The 20,710-nt window shown below is 36.1% G+C and overlaps 1 protein-coding gene across 9 annotated transcripts in view; it reads right to left on the bottom strand.

The window, feature by feature from the left end:
* The window catches only part of FOXP2 (forkhead box P2), a 700,229-nt gene that overhangs the window by 146,922 nt on the left and 532,597 nt on the right, over positions 1-20,710 (bottom strand). Inside the window, exon 3 of one of the 9 annotated variants that reach the window (XM_069107061.1) lies at positions 17,168-17,224. The exons of the other annotated variants lie outside the window; for them this stretch is intronic. The gene's annotated coding sequence lies outside the window, so the exon portion shown is untranslated. The remainder of the gene's footprint in view (positions 1-17,167; positions 17,225-20,710) is intronic. 9 annotated transcript variants of the gene reach the window in all.

The following is a 20,710-nucleotide window of genomic DNA, read 5'->3' as shown; positions in this document are numbered from 1 at the left end:
AAACTAATCCCCTTTGTGTAGAAGCCAAATTAATCATATTCAAATTTCCCTAGTACAAAGGAACCTCTTTACTGACTTTTGCTAAGAGTAAGAAAAATCATGATGTGTACCAATGGAAGGAGGACCCACACTGATGAGACCATGTAGCCACTGAAGTATAGAAGGAACATTTGTTAAAAGAAATGTGTTCAACTGTCTATAGCTTATGTCTTTAATTGGAATGTCTATACTAGTATTGACCACCTAGAGAAAAGGTTACTCCCTGCCAAACTGGCAGAAGCACAGTGGACTGCTAATAAATGTTTCAACAATGATTTTTTTTATCTTCCCTCCCCCAAAGAACCCAAAAATGAAAACCTAAAACCCAAACTAGAGTGCCATAAACCGAAAATTCCTGCTTATATTAAAAGCCTGGACGTGTCTATTTCTAAAAATTCCCTAGAGCTATATAATAATTTATATGCCAAAATTTCCAATCATACTATCTCATGCCACAAAAATTTTAGTTCACACTCCCTAATGTCATTCATAAACCATGCATAATAACTAAGGCAAAATGTCTAAACTCAACCCAACTATGGATATGTTTCTTCGATTAGCAAGTTGGCCTGACTCAAGATCCATAACACATACTTTTGGGAAGAAAACAACTGAGTTTATGTGATTACACAAACATATTTCTTACTTTAGATTACGTGATAGACTTGTACTTCAGGTATTGGACAATTGTAGACAATATTTGTCTTCCCATCCAGCCATGCTTTGTTTTAAATAGAATACTTTACAGAGATGGCTTTGAAGTAAAAGACAAAATTCTACTTTCAATTATCAAACAAATAGTGAATTATATAGGAAGAGAAAATATAGATTAGTCATCTTATCTGACCTTCTTCCCTCCTAGTTTTATTTAACTAACCAAGTCAATTGTTTCTTCTATTCTTAGAGATCTATAGCTTATTCTAGTGGCCTTTTTAAATGGTTAAAAAATAAATTTTATAAAGTTCTTTTACACCTAACACAAATTTGTATTTTAAGGACAATTCCTATAATTTAGACCACAATGATGATTGACAAAACTTACTAGCATTCTCCTTCTAACAATCCCTCATATATCTGATGATAATTATTAAGTTTCTGCTCAGTTTCCTTTCCCCCTTCAGCTAAATAATTTAGATCCTTTCACCTTCCCCCCCCCCACACCTATGTCCTATTTTCTAACTATTCAATCATTTTATTGTTTTTCTCTGGACCCTCTCCAAGTTTTCTACATATCTTATTCAAAATTAAATATCAGGCAATATTCCTATTGTAACTTGTAAGTTACAATGAGGTTTTTATGCATTTCTATTGTTTTACAGTTGAAAAACATCAGTGAAGGAGAAAAGTCTATTACTCCTCACAAGACAGGCAAAATTTTGTTGAATTACCAATGATTTACATTTCCATAGCATTTTTTCGTCTTGTTTCTGTAAGATCTCAAAGTGATATTCTTCTTAGAAGTAAATTTAATGTTAATTTTATTAAGATTGTTGTTAGCTTTAAGATGGAAGTTCCAATTAAAAGGGAAAGGGAGATTTTAATTATGCATGAAATACAGTAAGTTAAATACAAGTAAAATGAGAATACAAATCTACTCCATTATATTTTTCATTCAAAGACCACAATGTCTTAAAAACTTTTTTCTTTTTGTCAAAATATGAAAATAAATATGGAAAGTCTAAGGAACTTGGATGTTAATTCTTGAATAGGTACTAAGAAATAAATATCATTTCAATTCCAATTTCTGTGTACTACTCCTTTCTCAATTTATATTTTAGTTCAGTTCTTTTAGTAGAACAGTAAAATAATATGAGATAAAACTTTAGTGAAAATGTTCAAAATTCACATGACTGCACCAAACCAGCTGTGTACCTGAACAACACGAAATCTCCTTTATTTGGTAGGTGAGAAAATTGAAGAGTGAAGAGACTGGGTCTCATTAAATCACAAAGTCAAATAGCAGAGCTAGAAGAGACTTCAGAGGTCAGCTAACCCAAATCATAGGTGGATAGCAATGACTTCTACAACACCTTTGACCAGTGGTCATCCAGCCTCTACCTGAAGACTACCACTCAAAGTCAATCCAATTTCTCTAAATGTAGGCCATGACATTTTTGGACAATTCTTATTTATGTAGAAAGCTTTTCTCATGCTAAATCAAACTGTGCTTCTTTGCAATTCTTTGCTTCTTCTTTTGCTCTCTAGGGAAAAGACTTGACAATTATGACTTCTTTCCAAGGTCTGATAGCAGCTATCAACTCTCTCCTCTAACTTTTCATGAGGACAGATATTCCTAATTCATTGGACAAATCCTTGCATAGCATGAATCTATTCACCTCACTACCTGAATCAGTATGCTTTTGATGTGCTCTAACTAGCTGATATTCTTCATAAAATATGGTATCCAAGATCAAAATTGTCTTTTTTTTTTTTTTTGGTGACCATATTTTACTGACATATATTATTTGTAGTGCAATAAGAATGCTATGCCTTTTTCACCTCTTCTATCCTGTACTTTTCCTACTTGAATCTTTGAACCAAAGTGAAGGACTTTATGTTTATGCCCATTAAAATTTTATTAGATGTGGCTTATTCTTCTAACCTGTCTAGGTCTTTTTTTGGGGGGAGGAGTGGAAGGAAATTATAATACTGTCATAAAATGTTTTAGCTAGTCATCTTTCAATATTGTAATCATACCATCAGTACTTTTATCCAGATAAGTGATAAAAATGCTGAATTAGGCCAGGGCCAAGGACAAATTTTGGGGAGCACTGTTGTAGAGACGCCCATCAAATGTGGCTTCAATATGCGAATCTCTACTCTTTAGATCTATTGCTGATCCAGTCCTTACTATAACTGTCTCAATCTTTTTGTCATATCCACATAGAGAACATGAGAAGCTTTGTGAAATGCCTTCCTGAAATCCATGTATATTATGTTTGACATTCCCCTGAGTTAGTAACATTTACAATAGGTTAGTATGGAATGATCTGTTCTTCATGAAGCCATGTTAATATAATTTCACCTTCTAAATGTTCATAAAACATTCTTTTACTAATTGGCTCTAGAATTTCACCTGGATTCAAAGCCAAGTTCACTGACCTCAGGTGGAACAAATACTCCTCCCACAGTAGATAGAGGAAATATAGTAAGTGTTAGATTTGGGAACTGAAATCCAGCTTTTCTGATTTGTTTAAGCCAAATGCTCTTCCTACTCCATCCTACAGCATAGAACTCATAATTGGAACATGGCAATGGAAGTTATATCTCGTTCAAAGGAAGCCTACCTAATAGAATGGGCAGAGGAGTAGCCCTATACGTAAAGAAAGTATATGCCTGTGGGGGAAACCTATATCCTAAAGGTAGAAATTTAATGGGCAATATTTATTATTTATTTTATTTTATTTTGCTTTTTGGAGGGGGGAAGGTAGGGCAATTGGGGTTAAGTGACTTGCCAAAGGTCACATGGCTAGTATTATGTTAAGTATCTGAGGCCACATTTGAACGCAGGTCCTCCTGACTCCAGGGCCAGTGCTGTATTCACTGCACCAACTAGCTGCCCCAATGGGCAATATTAGATGAATATAAAAGGAAAAAAAAACTAACAAATATTGTTGTGGAACATGATTTTTTAAAAATCTTACTCTTTTAGAGACATCTTTTTCTATTGTCAGACTCAGAAATATTTGAAGACAGAGAATCTTCCACGTTGCTTTGAAAACAAACTTTATGTTCTTATGCACAAAGTTTATTAAAAATAACATTAAAAATTATTTAAAAAGTAATCATGCCATAGAGATCAGGAGACTTTATAGAATGTATATGCCTTGTTTTTAAATTTGAAAGCAGAAATTTTAGGAGATAAACAGTTCAAGTAAAGGAGTAGCAAAAGTTTAGATGATATGCAAAATACTTGGTCATGATGAAAAAGAATGTTTTTTGTTCATATTAGTGTAGTTTATGACCTGAACTAAGTCCTTCAGGGAGGCTAGGTGGCACAGTGAAAAGAGCACTGGCCCTGGAGTCAGGAGGACCTGAGCTCAAATTCAGTCTCAGACACTTAACACTTACCAGCTGTGTGACCTTGGGCAAGTCACTTAACCCCAACTACCCTGCCTTCCCCTCTCCAAAAAGCAAAAAACCAAAACAAAACATCTTTAGCTTCACTGGTATCTTCTATAAGATAACTAATCTCTGTACGTAGCTATGACTATTTAAAGGAAAGATTTAAATTTTATATCTACATAGTTATCTCCATAATTAGATTGTAAACTCTTTGAGGGCAAAGCTGTTATTTTTCCATTGTCTAAGGCCTAGCAAAATACATTGCTATAATAGTCATATAGTAGTATTAAATTAAGAGAAAATTACATCGGAGCAAAATCTTGATTAACCAAAATAATGTTTAGGTGAATTGAATATTCTGACATGCTGCTTTTTGGGGGTTAGAATGAGAAATGTAATGCCTTCCCCTTTCACTAAGCTCTAACCAGAACAATAAGGGGGTGCCAATGAGACATACTGACTGGACCGAGGAGGCTAGCTTTCTGCTTGTGAGTAGGGCAGGACCCTCTTAATTCAAAAGTGACCACTTGGATGTGATAGAACCTGAAGTGCAGAAGATAGATGATGTTACCTCCAAGAGGCAAGTACTAGGCAAGTAATAACACAAATAGGAATTTGGTGCCTTATTTAAAAGGAAGAAGTAGGCTGGACTATAAAATACAGATCTTCATAAGCTCAGTTTCTCTTGCTTTTTCTCTTTCCTTTTAAGTGTGAGGAGCCTCCTCTACCAGGTGAAGAGAAAAGAAGTGTGTTGTTTCCCTTCTTCTCTCCTGAAAGCAGGAGAGCACATGGTGGCTTCTTCCTCTCCTAGAGGAGAAGAGAGGACGACTCAAGGAATGTTCGTTGGCTCACAAAGACAGACAGGGAGAAGGCACCACATTCTCTACTGCTTTCAGGAGAACAGAAGAGAAACAATACTACTGAACACTGAACAGGTCATACTCCATTTAGGAATAACTGTGTGCCTTATACTTGAATAATTACTATTAAGGATTCTTATTTTTCTTGTAAAAGTCATTTTTATATATTTGCATGTTTCTCTTGAGTTAGGAATTTCCCTTGGTCCACCAAGTACTTGATAGTGGAGATCTGGGCATGTTATGGTGGTTCTTAAGGCTATGTATTTGGGCCTATCTTTCTTAATATTTTTTATCAAGTATGAATGAAAGAATAGAATTCATAAGAGCATCTAGGGGGTGCAATGAATAGAGTGGTAGGCCTGGAGTCAGAAAGACTCATCTTCCTGAGTTCAAATCTGGCCTCAGACACTAGCTGTGTGACCCTGGGCAAGTCATTTCAACATTTTTTGCCTAAGTTTTGTCATCTGTCAAATGGGCTGGAGAAGGAAATGGCAAAAAACTCCAGTATCTTTGCCAAATACGCCAAATAGGGTCATGAAGAGTTAAACACAACTGAAATGATCCAATAACAACAGAATTCATACTTATAAAATCTGCAGATGAAAGAAAGCTGAGATGTGTAGGTGATAGGTTGTCTGATGAAAATCAATAATTTAAAAAGCTGGAGTAATGCCCTAAATAAACTTAAAAAGAAGAAATTTCATAGGGATGAATATCAGGTTCTGAAATTAAGTTTTAAAAAATTGGGTGTACAAATCTGAGTCAAAAGTGTTCTACACTGGCCATAGGAGAGAACATAATTTTATTTTATCTTGACAAAGATGTAAAAACTTTTGAACAAAGGAGTTAATGATTAGATTGTATTATGTTCTCGTCAAACCATATCTAGAACACATTTTAAGAGGATTCAACAAACTGTATGGAATTAGGTGCCAGGGAGAAGTAGGGTGATGAAGGAAGGATCTACAAACTGTGTCTAGTATAGGGAATGGCTGAAGGCATTGGGGATATTTAGTCTAGAGAGGAGGCTAAGTATCCACATGCCATGGAGTCCATGCTGGTTTGGGCTGTATAAACTGGAGAAAGAGCAGAAAGAGAACTGGACTTTGATTCAGAAAAGCTGGGAAAGCCCTGGCTCCAACACTAACTTCATGACTGTGGACAAGTTACAATCTTTTTAAATCAGAGATTTCTTCTCTGTAAAATGGAGATAATAAAATACCTCCAAGGATTCTAGGAAAGAAAGTGCTGTATGAATCATAGATTACTGCACAAATGATAGATATCTTCAAATATATGAAAGGTTGGCTGCTAAATGGTTTAATGTATAAAGCACTGAGCCTCGATTTGGGAAGACCTGAGTTCAGTCCACCTCAGACACTCACAAGCTGTGTGGCCCTGGGCAAGTCACTTAACCTCTGTTTGCCTTAATCCACTGGAGAAGGAAATGGCAAACTATTCCAGTATCTTTGCAAAGAAAACTCTTATGGACAGTATAGTCCATTGGATCATGAAGAGTTGGATACAACCAAATGACTGAACAAGAACATGTAAAAAAAAGGGTTAAGATGCATTTTCTTTATATTCAAAATGAAATGAGAACAAATCAGTTTAAATTGCAATAGGCAGTCTTGTCTAAAACATATTAGTAAGGGCCAGGTAGGTGACATAGTGAATAGAGCATGGGCCCTGAAGTCAGGAGGATCTGAGTTCAAATCTGGCCTCAGATACTTAACACTTACTAGTCGTGTGACCTTGGGCAAGTCACTTAACTCCAACTGCCTTCCAAAAAGAAAAAAAATAAAATGAATTAGTAAAACTTTCCAATAATTAGTCATTCAAAAATGGAATGGGATTTCTTGTGATATATTTGACTCCAATCATTAAAAATGCTCAAGAAGAAACTTATCAGGGGTCTTACAGTAGAGATTCCTGAACTCCATAGGAAAAAATGATAGTCAACAAGCATTTATTAAGTACTTAACACACATCAGGCTCTCTGGTAGGTGCTGGGGATACAAAGGTATAAGGAGGTTTTTGCTTTCAAGGGTGAGACCGCATGCAAAAAACTATGTACATACAAGATATAATAGGTAGCACTCCTATAAAGCTTTAAGATTCTTTATAAATATTATCTCATTTTGCCTTTGCAACAATCATGAAAGGTAGGTATTATTATCCCCATTTTAGAGGGGAGGAAACTGATGCAAAGAGAGGTGAAGTAACTTGCTCAAGGTTATAAAACTAGTCAGTGTCTGAGGCACAGTGTCTGAGACAGGTTTCCTGACTCCCAGTCTAGCTCTCCATCCTCTGTGCCACTTAAATAGGAAGTCATCTCAGAGGGAAGGTACCTGATCTCTAAATTCCCTTCCCACTCTAAGCCTCTACAATTCCTGTTTTAAATTTTTGTTGAAAAAAATACTAGTTAAATATGTACCATTTTTTTATGCCAGTTTAGAATAATTCCTTCATGTGATTCTAAAATCACTTACCAGGCATTTAATAATATTTTCATCAACAGTAATAAATATTTGCTGAATGTTCATTGGTGTACAAGGAGATAAAAAGAGAGAATTCCGCCATCAAAGAAGTTATAATCTTTTGCTGGGTTTTAAGAGACAATGGACTTTTTTTCCTGTTCACACATGGGGCTCATCAGTGTGCTCCTTGGCTTATCACCTGAAAATGTGCAGTCGCACCAGTAGTAGAAGAAGGTGGAAACCTTTAAGGCAGCGGAAGTGTTGGCATCTGAAGTGTTAGAATTTGTTAAGGAATTTCTCCTCTTTGAGCTATGAAAGGCTCGTGACTATCATGTACTGACAGAAGCTGTGTCTAAATGGACGAATAAAATGTGAAGTAATAAGTTCTCCTTATCAATTAGCTAAAGCCTTTAAAAATGATTCTCCTATTAGCAGGCTGAAATATAATTCTAGAGAGCCCTTAGGGTGAAGGGTATTAGAAGAGTAGTGAGTTCTGAATCTTTATGCTACCAGCAGATACAGTGTGGACAATAAAAATTAACGTGTACATGCCAGAAAAATAAGTATAAAATAATACAATGACATTTTAAAAGAGTCATCCTGAATGGTTTCATGTTTATTTGGTAGCACTCTCTTCTTTAAAAGTAACAATATGAACAGGACTAAGAAACTGGCTTTTAGTGTAATTGCTCTCTTAAATGTTCATGTCTCCACTAAGATATGATCTGGACCTGGAATTTCATAAATATAGGACTCCTATGAGAGTAACTATACCCAAGCAGGTTGACATCTTAATTTTTTTTTTAATCTTACTGGATTTCCTAGAACTCCTAAGAGATAACATAGCTAATATGTGTGAATGTTAAGACTTAAACCCAGGCCTTGTTGGTTTTGAGGCCAACTCTTTATACACTAAGTCAGGGGTGGGTAATATAGCCTTGAGGCTATATGTGGCCCTCTAGGTCCTCAAGTGTGGCCCTTTTGAATCCCTGCACTAAGACATCTCCAGGTGTTGTGGTTGTTGTTTTCACCTTTGTTCAATTCTGTGACCCCTGTTGGGCTTTTCCTGGCAAAGATTAGAGTGGTTTGCCCTTTCCTCCTCTATTCTCTAGCTCATCACGGATGAAGAAACTGAAGCAAACAGGGTTAAGTGACTTGCCCAGGATCACACAACTAGTAAGTGTCTGAGGACAGATTTGAACTCAGGAAGATGCATCTTCCTGACTCCAGGCCCAGCACTCTATCAACTGTGCCACCCAGCTGCCCTAGGTAGCTCTTAAACTCTCCAGGTAACCTTCATCATATTAAAAAGATCTAGGTGTTTCCCCAACCCCTGCCCCCACTTCAAGGCCGGTTCTTTATCCACTAGACAGTGCTATCTCTCATACAAGGGTAGCTGTCCAATTTATTCTACTTAGTGATTTCTTACTCATCTAATCAAATAACTTAATTGTTATAATAACATGATCTTTCCCACATTAATTTATCAGTATTTATTAAGTGCCCATGGGAAAAGCAACATGGTACCTAACCATAATTTAGTGAAATTATTTTAAAACATTACAGTTGAGTATTGTGGTATTCTAAATGTTAAGTGTGGAGGGAGCTTAGAAATTCTAGGTGAACAATTAGTACTACTTTTGCTTTTTTTCTTTGGAATACTAGAGTTTCTTATACAAAGTTTAGAAACCCTGGGGGACAGAGGAATTCCTAAAGCAACCTCATCTTAAGCCTGTTTAGAAGTAGTCCATTTAAGTCAATTGACATGCAAACTCAGTCCTTTTGAGGCTTCCCTGGGCAATCAGCCAAATAATGGAGAAATCTGACCAAATCAAGGCTATCTCAGAAGGTCTGAGGAAAGTTAAAACCAACTTAGATAAAAAAGGTAATCTCTGATAAAAAGGTTATCCAGGAGTAGTAAGAATAGCACAACAAAATAATTGGAAGTAGAGAATTTCCAAGAAGTATAATAGAGGAATAGCTGATGGTTTTAGCTCTTCTAATTACCTGAGAATTGAAAGGCAGCAGTGTCCTGGACTTAAGGTGAAACTTGGGTTGAAATCCTGACTGCCATTTTATTAGCTGGGTGACCTTGGGTAAGTCTCAGGGACTCAGTTTCCTTTTCTATGAAATATGGGTAATGGTCTGTGTGCCTCACTTAAAGGATACTTGAGGGGAAAGCACTTTATTAATTGTAAAAGTGTGCTACTATTATGAGGACAGCTGTTCTGTTCAGATGATACTGTATCCTAGAATTACTGCAAGGAAGCTATTCTGGGACAAGAGAAAACTAAACATACAGTGCTAGCTTGTAAGAAGGAAGAGAGCTTTGCTACTGAATGAACCTAATCACATGACTGAGGGAAGAAAAGAGTCTTTTAGGCTCAAGCTCTTACAGATAAAGCCTAAGTGATATATAGGCAGCAACACTTCAAAGTTACTCTGATGGAGAAGGAGAGATGGTGTAAGAAGGAGGGAAAAGAGAAATCTGATGACAAAGCAAGAGGGCAGAGAATAGAGGAGGAAACAGGAATGGGAAAAGATGAAGAGGAACTATACTCACTGTCTCTTTCCCCAAATCAGTTTCCCAACTGGCCTCTGTGCTTGAGACCTAACCTACTCACTGCTGGACACTAAATTAGCCTTTCTGTCTCTGCTCATAAACATGTCACTCTTAGTCTCAAAAACATTTCATAGTTTTTGCATTGCATACAGGCTAAAGTGCAGATGTCTTAGGCTAGCATTCAAAAACCCTCCACTATTTGTCTGCTATTTCTCCAAACATATCTCCCCCTACAAACAAATCACATACCTTCCCTTTTCTATTGTTTTGATTCTTGGATAGTGATAGGGTCTGAACCTAAGATTCTACTTCTTGGCAAAGGGCATTTCCAGAAAAGGAAATTCTCTATCAATGCAGATTAGCACCTTAACTGAAACTTAATTTTAGAAAAATTGTCTAAGTCAATTGTGTCAAACTCAAACAGAAACAGGGACAGAGTTTCATTTACATGTATCTCCATGGGCTACATACTGACTTGGAAAACCACATGTGTTATATATTCCTTTTTCAATAAATTATTTTTGTTAAATATTTCCCAGTTACATTTTAATCTAATTCCAGCCACACTTGGGCCTGCTGTGGGCCTAATTTTGATACTTCTGGTCTAGGTCATGGAGGGGTAAAGTAATTTCTAGTGTCCCAGAGCCTGTATGTGTCACAGATGGAATTTAAACCTAGGTTTTCCAGTGTCCAAGATTGGTTCATGAGCCATTTTCCCAAGCTGCTTCTCTACCTCTGATCCTGCCCCAGAAAATTTATCTGCCTGGAATATTCTTTCATCCCCATCCTTCTATGATTACCCATTTCTATAAAACCTTCCGTAATATCTCCAAACAGAGGTGACCTCTCCCCACTCAGACCCCTGCAGCACTTAGAATCTTAGTTACAGAGGTGAAAGGCACCTCAGAGCAGATCTAGGTTAAGGACTCAACCTTTTTTTTGTCATGTACCCCTCAGTCTGAAGCTTATCAGTCCTTTCTTATAATCTTTTTTAAATGCATAAAATAAAATGCACAAAACTGCAGAGAAAACCACTTATGCTAAAATCAATCAATCAGTCTCCACCTCCCACCCCACTAAAGTTCACAGATATGAAACCTATCTATGGAGTCCTTGGACATTAGCTCTTGGTCTAAATCAACCTTCAGTCAAATTACGAATCTTGTCTACCTTGTCAACTTCCATGCTAAGATCCGTAGGGGTGAAAGTGAAGGGATCACCCTCCTAAGTAGCCTGATTCATTTTTTTTGGATAGTTCCAATTGCTAATAAAATTTTTCTGACTCTCATCAATGTGGATTCTCCTTTCTTTTTATCTCGTGCAATTTATCCATAGTTTCACCATAAACCCTCCATAAAGGGTCCTTCCAATATGCTAGGGACTCTACTCTTGATTTCTTAATAACAAAAATGGACATTTGCACAGCACTTTAACCTATACAGAGGCTTTACATACATCATCTTCCTGGATTGTTGTAACAAACCTGTGGTATACATTTTATAAATATAGGATAGACAGATGACAGATATAGATATAAGAAATGGAGTGTTGGAGAGGTTAAGCAACTTGCCTGTGGTCAAACAGTCTAGGTAAATTCTGAAGGTTGTTTTTGGAACTAGGTCCTCCTGACTCAGACTGAACACACTGTCTTCTTGACACTCCATTTGCTATTCTCTGCTCTTGCTACATTACTGACCCCAACTGATGCTCTGGTCAATTCTATTTGGGCCAATTTCTTGCTATATATCCTATCTTCCTTGGGATGCTCCAAATCAGTGGACATTGTGCCCTGCCCTGCCCTCTTTGGTGACTTAACCCTCTCAACTCATGAACTCCAGTCTTGATACTTGTGCTGTCTGGATCAGGTGAATGCATTACAAGGCCCACTATGTTTAGCAAGCTCCAGATAGGCTTCATATTTCATCCTCGACATTTTCTTGACCTCTACCTTGCCTGAAAATTATATTCCATCCACCCCAGCCAACCCACCAGCTTTCCAGGTCTGGACATTAATATATTAATACTCATATTAATAATGTCAGTTTGAATCAGTACTGCCACTGATCCTGAAATCCCTTCACTCACCATTTCTTTGACTTTCCAAAACAAAATGCCCCTCTCTATCCCCTACTCCCCAAAATATGCATTATATATCCCAATTAAAATGTAATATTCTTAAATGGGAACTAGGTATGATCTTCTAGTTTAATTCAATTAAAACATCTCTTCAATTGTCTTGGTTTCAAGTCTCTGTTAACAATTTTTCTTTAAGTCCTTATTCTCCCTGATGGAATATAAGAAATTATATTTTTACAGTATTTTAAAGTTTGCAGATTGTTTTACATATTTTATCTAATATGAGCCTCACAATAACCCTGTGAAGTGACATCACAGTAACAGCCCCTTTTTACAGATGACCTGAAGTTTAGAGCGCTGTTTAGTGGCTTGCCCATTGGTTACACAGTTAATGTGTGTCAAATATGGGATTTGGACTCCAGTCTTCCTGACAGCAAATCTAGCTCTTTAAATCACAAGGCTATGTTGCCTTCTAGAAATAGAAACAAATTAGGAGTTGAATCATCTTCAATCAAACATTATCTTTTAATCCACCTTGAGCAGTGGTCCCATTCCTTTTTTTTTCTGCCCTGGATATAACTTTCAAAAATTCTTTTTTGCCCTCTTTAGCAGTCACTAAAAAACATCAGCTTATGCTTTTGGCATTACCTTTTGATAATATTTTTTTATTTTTTGCTACTTGATTATTCATTCACATTTATGCTATTACTTCCGTCTGAAATCTGAGCTTGTTGATCAATTATTTCCCTGTGCAGCCAAATCAGTTTCTTTAAATATTTCTTCCTTCCTTTCATTTGTGACTATTCAGTCAGAATTTTACTGCAGAAAGACTTCCATCCCTCTTGAACCGACTAACGAGATTCAATTCATGAGAATTCTTACTCGTCCTATCTTGTCTTTGAAATCTACTTTCCTGAAGTCTAGAATACTCTGTCACACTCTGCCTGGTTTTTCCCTCCTTATCAATCACAAACTTAAAAATATCATGGTCGCTGAGTCTCATGGCTCTCATCATTTCCGCTTCACCGACCAACTTCTCCTTACAGTTCGGAATTAGGTCCAGAATAGGCATTTCCTTATGTATTTTCTCTACCTTCTGAAAAAAAAGAAATTGCCCCAAAGGCAAGAATATCAGCTATTCGTTTAGTAGAGGGCATTAGCACATGCGTAGTGGTTGAAATTCAACACCATCACTCTACCCCACTTCCATACAAACTTTATAGTATGTATGGGTCAAGAATCCATTAACCATTTTTTCTGGCTGACCTAGAGGGTCTACAAAGAAACTCTAAGAAACAGATGTCTTCTTGAAAGACACCTCTTTTATATGATCTGTTCTTTTCCCACAAGATTCATCCTTTTTTTTGTTGTTATTTTCTACCCATAAGATGAATAATACCAAGTATCGGAGATACTTATAAGGTCATTATTTACTTCCTTTCATTTATGTATGTATGTATCTATCTATTTCATAACTATATGTCACTACCATCTATTTATCTATTGATAAAAATCTCATCTCACTTTACAGAAGAAGAAAATGACCCTGCTGAAGATTAAGTGACTTCCCTAGGGTCACACACTTCCTTCAAGTCCCATCTTTGACTGGAAACATTTCCCAAAACCCCTTAATTCCAGTGCTTTCATTTAATTACTTCCTATCTATCCTGTAGATAGCTTTTCATATGTATTTGTTTGCTTGTTTTCTCCCCCATTAGATCGTAAGCTACTGGAGGGCAGGGACTGTCTTTTGCCTCTTTTTGTATCCCCAGTGCTCAGCACTGTGCCTGGGTAAGTGGTAGATGTTTCAGAAATGACTGAATTTCAAAATTTGTCTAAGCAAATATCCTCTTTTCCAAGAAGATTTTTCTGACCTCTCCAATTGGTAGTAGGAGACCCTCGTCAGTCCCCAAATAGCTCTCTGTTTGTATTTCTCTTTTGCAATTGTCTTAGTACCTAAAATTTGTATCTTGCACAGTGATCTGTATACAATAGTGCATGATAAATATCCTTCCTCATTAGACCTATTCTGTGCCTGGTCAACAAGAAACATATTATATACCTACTGTGTATCATACACTGTGCTAGGTGCTGAGAATTCAAAGACAAAAATGGAATACTTTCTAATTTCAAGCTTATATTCTATTGAATGAGGAACCAGGGGTCAATAACACAGAGAGAAGTAAATATAAAATGTACAAAAACAAATAGATAAATTTTCAGGGGCACAGGGAAAACCAATAAATGGGGAAATCAAAAAAGGTTTCTTACAGGAGCTGAGTCTGGAGGGTAGCCAAGGGTTCCAAGAAGTGGAGTTTGGGGGGGGGGGAGCATTCTTGGCATAGGGGTAGCATAGACAAAGAAATGTATAGAAATGGGAGCTGGAATGTCACGTAGGAGGAAGGGCAAGTAAGCCATACAGACTAGAATATACAAACGTGGGATGGGGTGTGGGGGCCAGTGTGTGGGGCAAGTGGTGTATGATCACTTTGGAAGAGGAGGCTGGAGCCTGACTGCGAAGGCCTTTAAACACCCCAAAGAGGTATTTATATCTTATCCTAGAGGCAAGAAGGAGACCTCTCAGACTCTTATCTTGAGTCATGATCCAATAGAAAGCCAGAAGACATTTTCCCATAGCATTTTCTTAGTCAGTTGATTTCCAACATTCTAATTTTTCTTCCCAAGCTCTACTTTTCATATAGTGAATTGGCAGCAGTGAGGAAAGCATCATGTATTGCCTTTATCACTCAAATGGAATATTGAACATCTATGTTGTCTCAGTTTACCTGTAGATAGTGTGTGTCTAATTCCTCCACCCAGACAGTAAGTGAAGGCAGGGACCATGTAAGTCTTCTACAGTAACTAATTGACATTTATAATAATTTACAGCTATGATCCTCGTATTTTTGTGCCTCCTCCTCTTTGCCTACACACAAAAACTAGTGCTATGTTTTCTAGTTATGCTTAGGTACATGGCTGAGCACAGGCAGCAATGCGACTGTGTACTTCATGAACTTTCCAATCATTTACAAGAACTAATTGGCCCCATCACAATTCATGGGCATTTGTTTCTCCTGCTGCTTCTTCCCACCTACATTGTCAGTGGCAACTGGCTGTTTGTAGACATTTTAAATTGAAAAGAACCCAATACTGTGGCATCTTGCAAAACTTCTACTTCATGATTCCTATTTAGAAAAGTTCTGATAATAATAAATGAAAACAAGCATATGACAGTTCTTTGGTATAATCTTTGAATTAAATAATTTTCAATAGAAGTCAACAAAAAAGAAACAATGTATCTTAAAAAAAATAAAACCCTATACTATTTATTGTGAATTTCTCACATTTGTGGGAAAATGTAAAAACAAAGAAGTCGAAAGTAATCATTATTTTTAATTTTTCCTAATCACAGCATGGGTGGAAAGAGCTATGAATCTGAAGCCAAAACTTCCAGGCTCTAATCCCACTTCTGACAATATCTTCAAAGACTTGGACAAGTCACCTAATCTCTGAGTTTCTTCCACATCCCTAAAATGTAACGGTTGGACTAGCTGGCCTGCAAAGTCTCTTCTAGACCTAATTGTGGGATATTATGAAATTTTCTACATAACCTAATTAACACTGCTTTAATTATCTGTTAAGGAAAGGATAGTCTGAGGACTAGTATGAGCAATTTTTCCACCTGTCCTCTTTACAATCAGAGTGTTAAGATCTAGAATGAACTTTAGAGATGACTTAGTCTGATCTCCTTATTTTCTAGATGAGGAAATGGAAGTAAAGAGAAGAGAGCAGATTTGCCTAAAGTTACACATACAGAGGTACTTAGTTACTGAGAAAGAAAACAGAATTCAGGTAGTCTTACTCCCAGTACAGGGACCTTCTACACTGGCCTACGCATTAGCTTCTAGATTTACTGTTCAAATGTTGGTCCTTACACACTCATAGTGGAAGTATAAGATTCCCCTTTAATGTAATGCATGAACAAGACTGTCATTGTTTGATTCATATTTTCAAATCATCTAGTTCCATAGCTATAGCTATCATGTCTTGGAAGTAGCTCACAAATGATCAATCAGAAGAGATTAAGTAAGGGTACTTAATTGACTTATTTTTGGTCACAGAGATTAAGTCATATATGCTGCATGTATCTAAATAACAGAATATTAAAAAATATATTTTACATATAAATCACTTATCCTTGCATGAGGATCCAAACTTTAAAGTGCTCTATAAATGTTAGCTATTCAATTCAGTTTTAGAACTACTTAAAATGATTTCACAAACTATTTTTCATTTCTCCATAGTGGTATATGGAGTTTACTTTTATTTGACAGGGTGAGGTGTGAGTGATAGTGGAGGTATTTTCCCAAACTGGGGTATGTGGCACTTTTTAATACCTATGACTAACATACATAGGGGCAAAATAATACTTCTATGCTTAAATTTTCTAATAGCCAATTTTAAAATGACCTCAAAGCAAAAATAAAACTACTACAGCTAAATAATATGCCACACAATTGTATATTTGCACAAAAAGGTCAGTGTCTAGTGGGTTTCACCCTTTAATACCAAAAGATATTTTCTGAGATGGCATTTTATCATAAAGCACAACTCTGTTGAAACTAAAAGTAACATATAGCTAATAACAAGCTGATATTCAGTAAGTAACAAGGGTTTAACACCCTCAACTTAGAAGGGTTAAGATGACCACTAAATAATCCGTGATAAGAAAAAGAAAGTCACAGAATTTAGTATGCAGGGCATGAGGGACCATCTATTTCAACTGCCCATTGTACAAAGGAGATTGAAGCCTAGAGCAGTTACCAAGATCCTAACACCAACCTAGGTCTCCTGGCTCCTGGTCCACTGTGATCTAACATAATGACACCTGAAGCCGTGTTTTCCCCTCTAAGACAAAAGTATAATGTAAAATAATAATAATGCTCAGAATGCATGTTTCACTACTTCTTATGAAGGATGGAGAGCAGGATGTATTATTATAAGAGGGAATACCTTCAATGAAGGAAGTTATTACAATGCTAGGAACTAAAACTCAACTAATATAGCAAAGCAATAGCATTTACCTTAAATTTACGTCTCTGCTCTGCACAGCTGTTGAAGAACCACAAGTCTGCTCATGGCTGAAAATGTAACAAGAACAATAATGCGACCAGTTTTCATACCTAGGCTAAATTAAGTAGATTCTTCAATGGCTAGAAAATTGGCAACGTCTCCAATAAAAGGCTGTGTGTGTGTGTGTATGTATGTATTTGTTTTTTCCCTTATTTATCACACTCGACCTAGAAATTATTTTTTAGGAAGTGGGAACAATTCCACACTCTAATTGGCCACCTTTCCTTATCATTAGTCAGCACGATTATATCATCTCTATGAGAGATAACAACCAATAGGCCAAAGAAGAGAAACAAATAAAAATATCAGATACTATCATCTTGAGCCCTTATTAATGCAACATGTTTTCTAGACTACACAGGTAGGAAAGTAAAGATGAAACATCTGGTAATACTTAGGCTAATATCAACTCCCATTTATATCACACTCTATTACTCATCAATATGTCATTAATCAATGTACCTACTGATTGGAACCATTCAATTGGTTCATCAGTGTAATGAATGTACTATGTAGACATATTTCAAATAAATTCAGATATCTATACACGAATGCAGAAGTATTAGTACAATTGGCCCTCAAGCTTATCAGATATGATGGTTTTCTCTCTCCATTTTGCAATGAGACATGCCAATCTTCCTAACATTTCTAACACTAAACACTGAAAAACTGTAAATGAAAAAGTACTAGTAAATCAAGAAAAAATGCTAGGAATAACCTTGCCATCAGATAATTCTAAATTTGGCCATAACTATGACAGAAGACTAAAAAATATTGCATTCAAGTGTAAACTATTAATCCTTTGGAGGATCCATTTTCTGGTGGCCTAAGCCACTGTGGACATTATTTTGATGTAAAACATAAGTTTTATCTACCTTTCTCTTCGGCTTTCATAAAATAATTATCTTTTCAAAGAGGTTTTTCATGAGAAACACATAAAGACTGTTTTGGATCACTACCCAGATTCTTCTAAGAAGTTCCCAGGAGGTCATCTAGAGGTATGCTGTCTATGAAATCCAGTAAAAACTTCCATGGCCTGTTAACACCAAACATCTTGTCTTTGCAAAAGTGGAGAAAAGAAATGTTGAAACTTTCTCCATTAAAATCTCAAACTATAATTAGTTAATATGCTTTGCTGGTTATCAGAATCTCTACAAAGTCATGCTGGCCTCTTACTTCAATAGTTGGGAGGGATGGGGGTGGGGGAAATCATGTTATAATCACATAAGAAGTTAATTAAATGTTACTTTTGCATTAACAGGTAAAAATGTTTAATAAAAAAATACACTGGCCTTTCTGAGCACAGTGGAAAAATTGTGCAACTCATACCAAATAGTGTACATGAGAGGTGCAATGGTAAATATAACCTAACACCCCCATTTGACAACATATGTGTGAGCTAATATGAAATGCCATTGGATTTTTATTAGACTTATAATCCAGTCCCAACCTGTCTTCAGTTTCCAAGATAGTCAACTGCTTTGAAATACTAGGAAATTAAATGCATATAATATTACAATTATCATATATTTTGTTGGGGCAAATATATCATGTTATATTACTTTTAAATTTTTATTCATAAAAACCAATCTCTACATCCATGAAAATATGATGCATGATTAAGAGTTCAAACTCAAATAATAAAAAATAGCTATAATTTTAAAATCTGCACTGAGACACATTCAGATTAATATGTACTATAAGTGAAACAATGCAAAGCTTTGTATTAATAGCAAGGAACAGAAATGGTTCAAGTCCTCAGAATTATTTGCAAAGTATTTAAACACCCTTTTCATAATAACATACAACAGAATATATTCAGGAACTTCTGCCCTGACATTCATTTATACAAACTTTGGTGCACATATTATTTCACTGAGCAAAAATTTCCTCCATTTACACCCATTAAGCAATATCTATTCCAAAATAATACATCCAAATGTTAGAGAGATACTATGAAAAACTACCTCCCATGTACCTCCCCCCTCAAACAAGAAATAATACCACTCTAATGAAGTCAAGTCATTCACTTCTCAACACAGGAACCCAACCTCATGTAACCAGCAATGCTGAAACTCCCATTGATCCTACATGTGAAAAGGAAGCTGCAGTTTTTAAGTACCCTAATTCATGTATTTTTTATTAAACATGGTAAAATAGAATCAATGATAAGGTTGTCTTTTATAGTTGCTCTGAACCAGTTCTCTTTTGTTCCACTGTTTTTCAATGACAACTTTGTTTCTCAGATATACTACAACTACATTTTTGAGTGAAGATTTTCCTTCCTTAATTTCAAACCTGGGTCTTCCAGACCATTCCATTTCATTGCTAGAGGACACAATCATGTCCCTTCTGAAATTGCACTGAGGGTAAGTAATTCAATTGGTTGCTTTTATGTAAATGGAGCTGTATTCTACCATTTCCATGTAAACTGCATGGATGGCTTTCCTATGTGGAATCTGAGAACTGAGTTAAAATATTACCATTATTGTCACTGCTGGGTTTTATTATTTTCTTTTTAGTGGGGCTGGGGTGCTGGAGAGGATAAAGTAGATCACCACAAAGTTCCTGCCTTTTTCACACATATGAAAATTAATTTGTGGAGAAAAAAACAGATCATAAAAAAAGATCTCTAAAATTAGTTTGTTTCAGGAAAGTTTTTACATTTGGCAAATGTAACATACTGTTGTATTTCAGAGTCAAAAAAGAAAAACCATATGAGGTTTGTTCCCAAAGAAAATATATTCTCATCTCAAATTCATTTGGGGACCATAAATTTAATCATGTTTCCAGGCACTCTGGTTTCTGGACTGTGTAGATCAGTGATCTATAATTCCATGCCACACAAAAACTAAACCCCAGAATCTACCTCTCAGGAGCCCTCTAACCCACCAACACCGATGAATATTCTTAGGATCATGGGATCATTTGAAAAACAGTGATCTAAAGATGGGGTCTAAACTAATTGTATAAAGTTTTAGGTTTTTGTTGTTACAGTTAGCAGAAAGTGATATTTTTGGGGGGAGGTGGAGGGTGGGGTATTGTTTTTAAACTCACCAATCTTTTAACACTGAAAACTCTTTTCCAACAATGTTTTATTTAACTATGGATTCTGCCTCCTGAAAAATTATTTGAAACTTGTACAACTGCTGTCTCAGGCAGTTTATTAAAACTTTTATTTTTAAAAGTCTATTTAAAATGTTGGCTACATCATATATGCAATGCCAAAGTATTTTTTAAAAACACTTCCCCAGGACAAACACACCAAAGAGGGACTACAAAATAGAAGTTTTTTTCTAGCTGGAGTGGTAGCAAAAGCTTCTTGGCAAACTCCAGCAGTTGTGTTGGCAGCTTTGGACTTTTTCTACATTTGTCACTTAGATACAACCCTGAAGAGCTGTCTAAGACTGCTTTGTTTTCTTCAACACCATTTTACTGTGACTTTGCTTTCACAGAAGAATTTTCACATTTTAACCTATTTGTGAATAAAGTCC

The sequence above is a fragment of the Petaurus breviceps genome, unplaced genomic scaffold, assembly GCF_028583685.1.
Source record: "Petaurus breviceps papuanus isolate PSGF00001 unplaced genomic scaffold, PetGlider_PUasm1.0 84, whole genome shotgun sequence".
Taxonomy (NCBI): Eukaryota; Metazoa; Chordata; class Mammalia; order Diprotodontia; family Petauridae; genus Petaurus; species Petaurus breviceps.
Note: the sequence above shows the minus strand (reverse complement) of the source record. Positions and strands in the feature narration are given on the sequence as shown.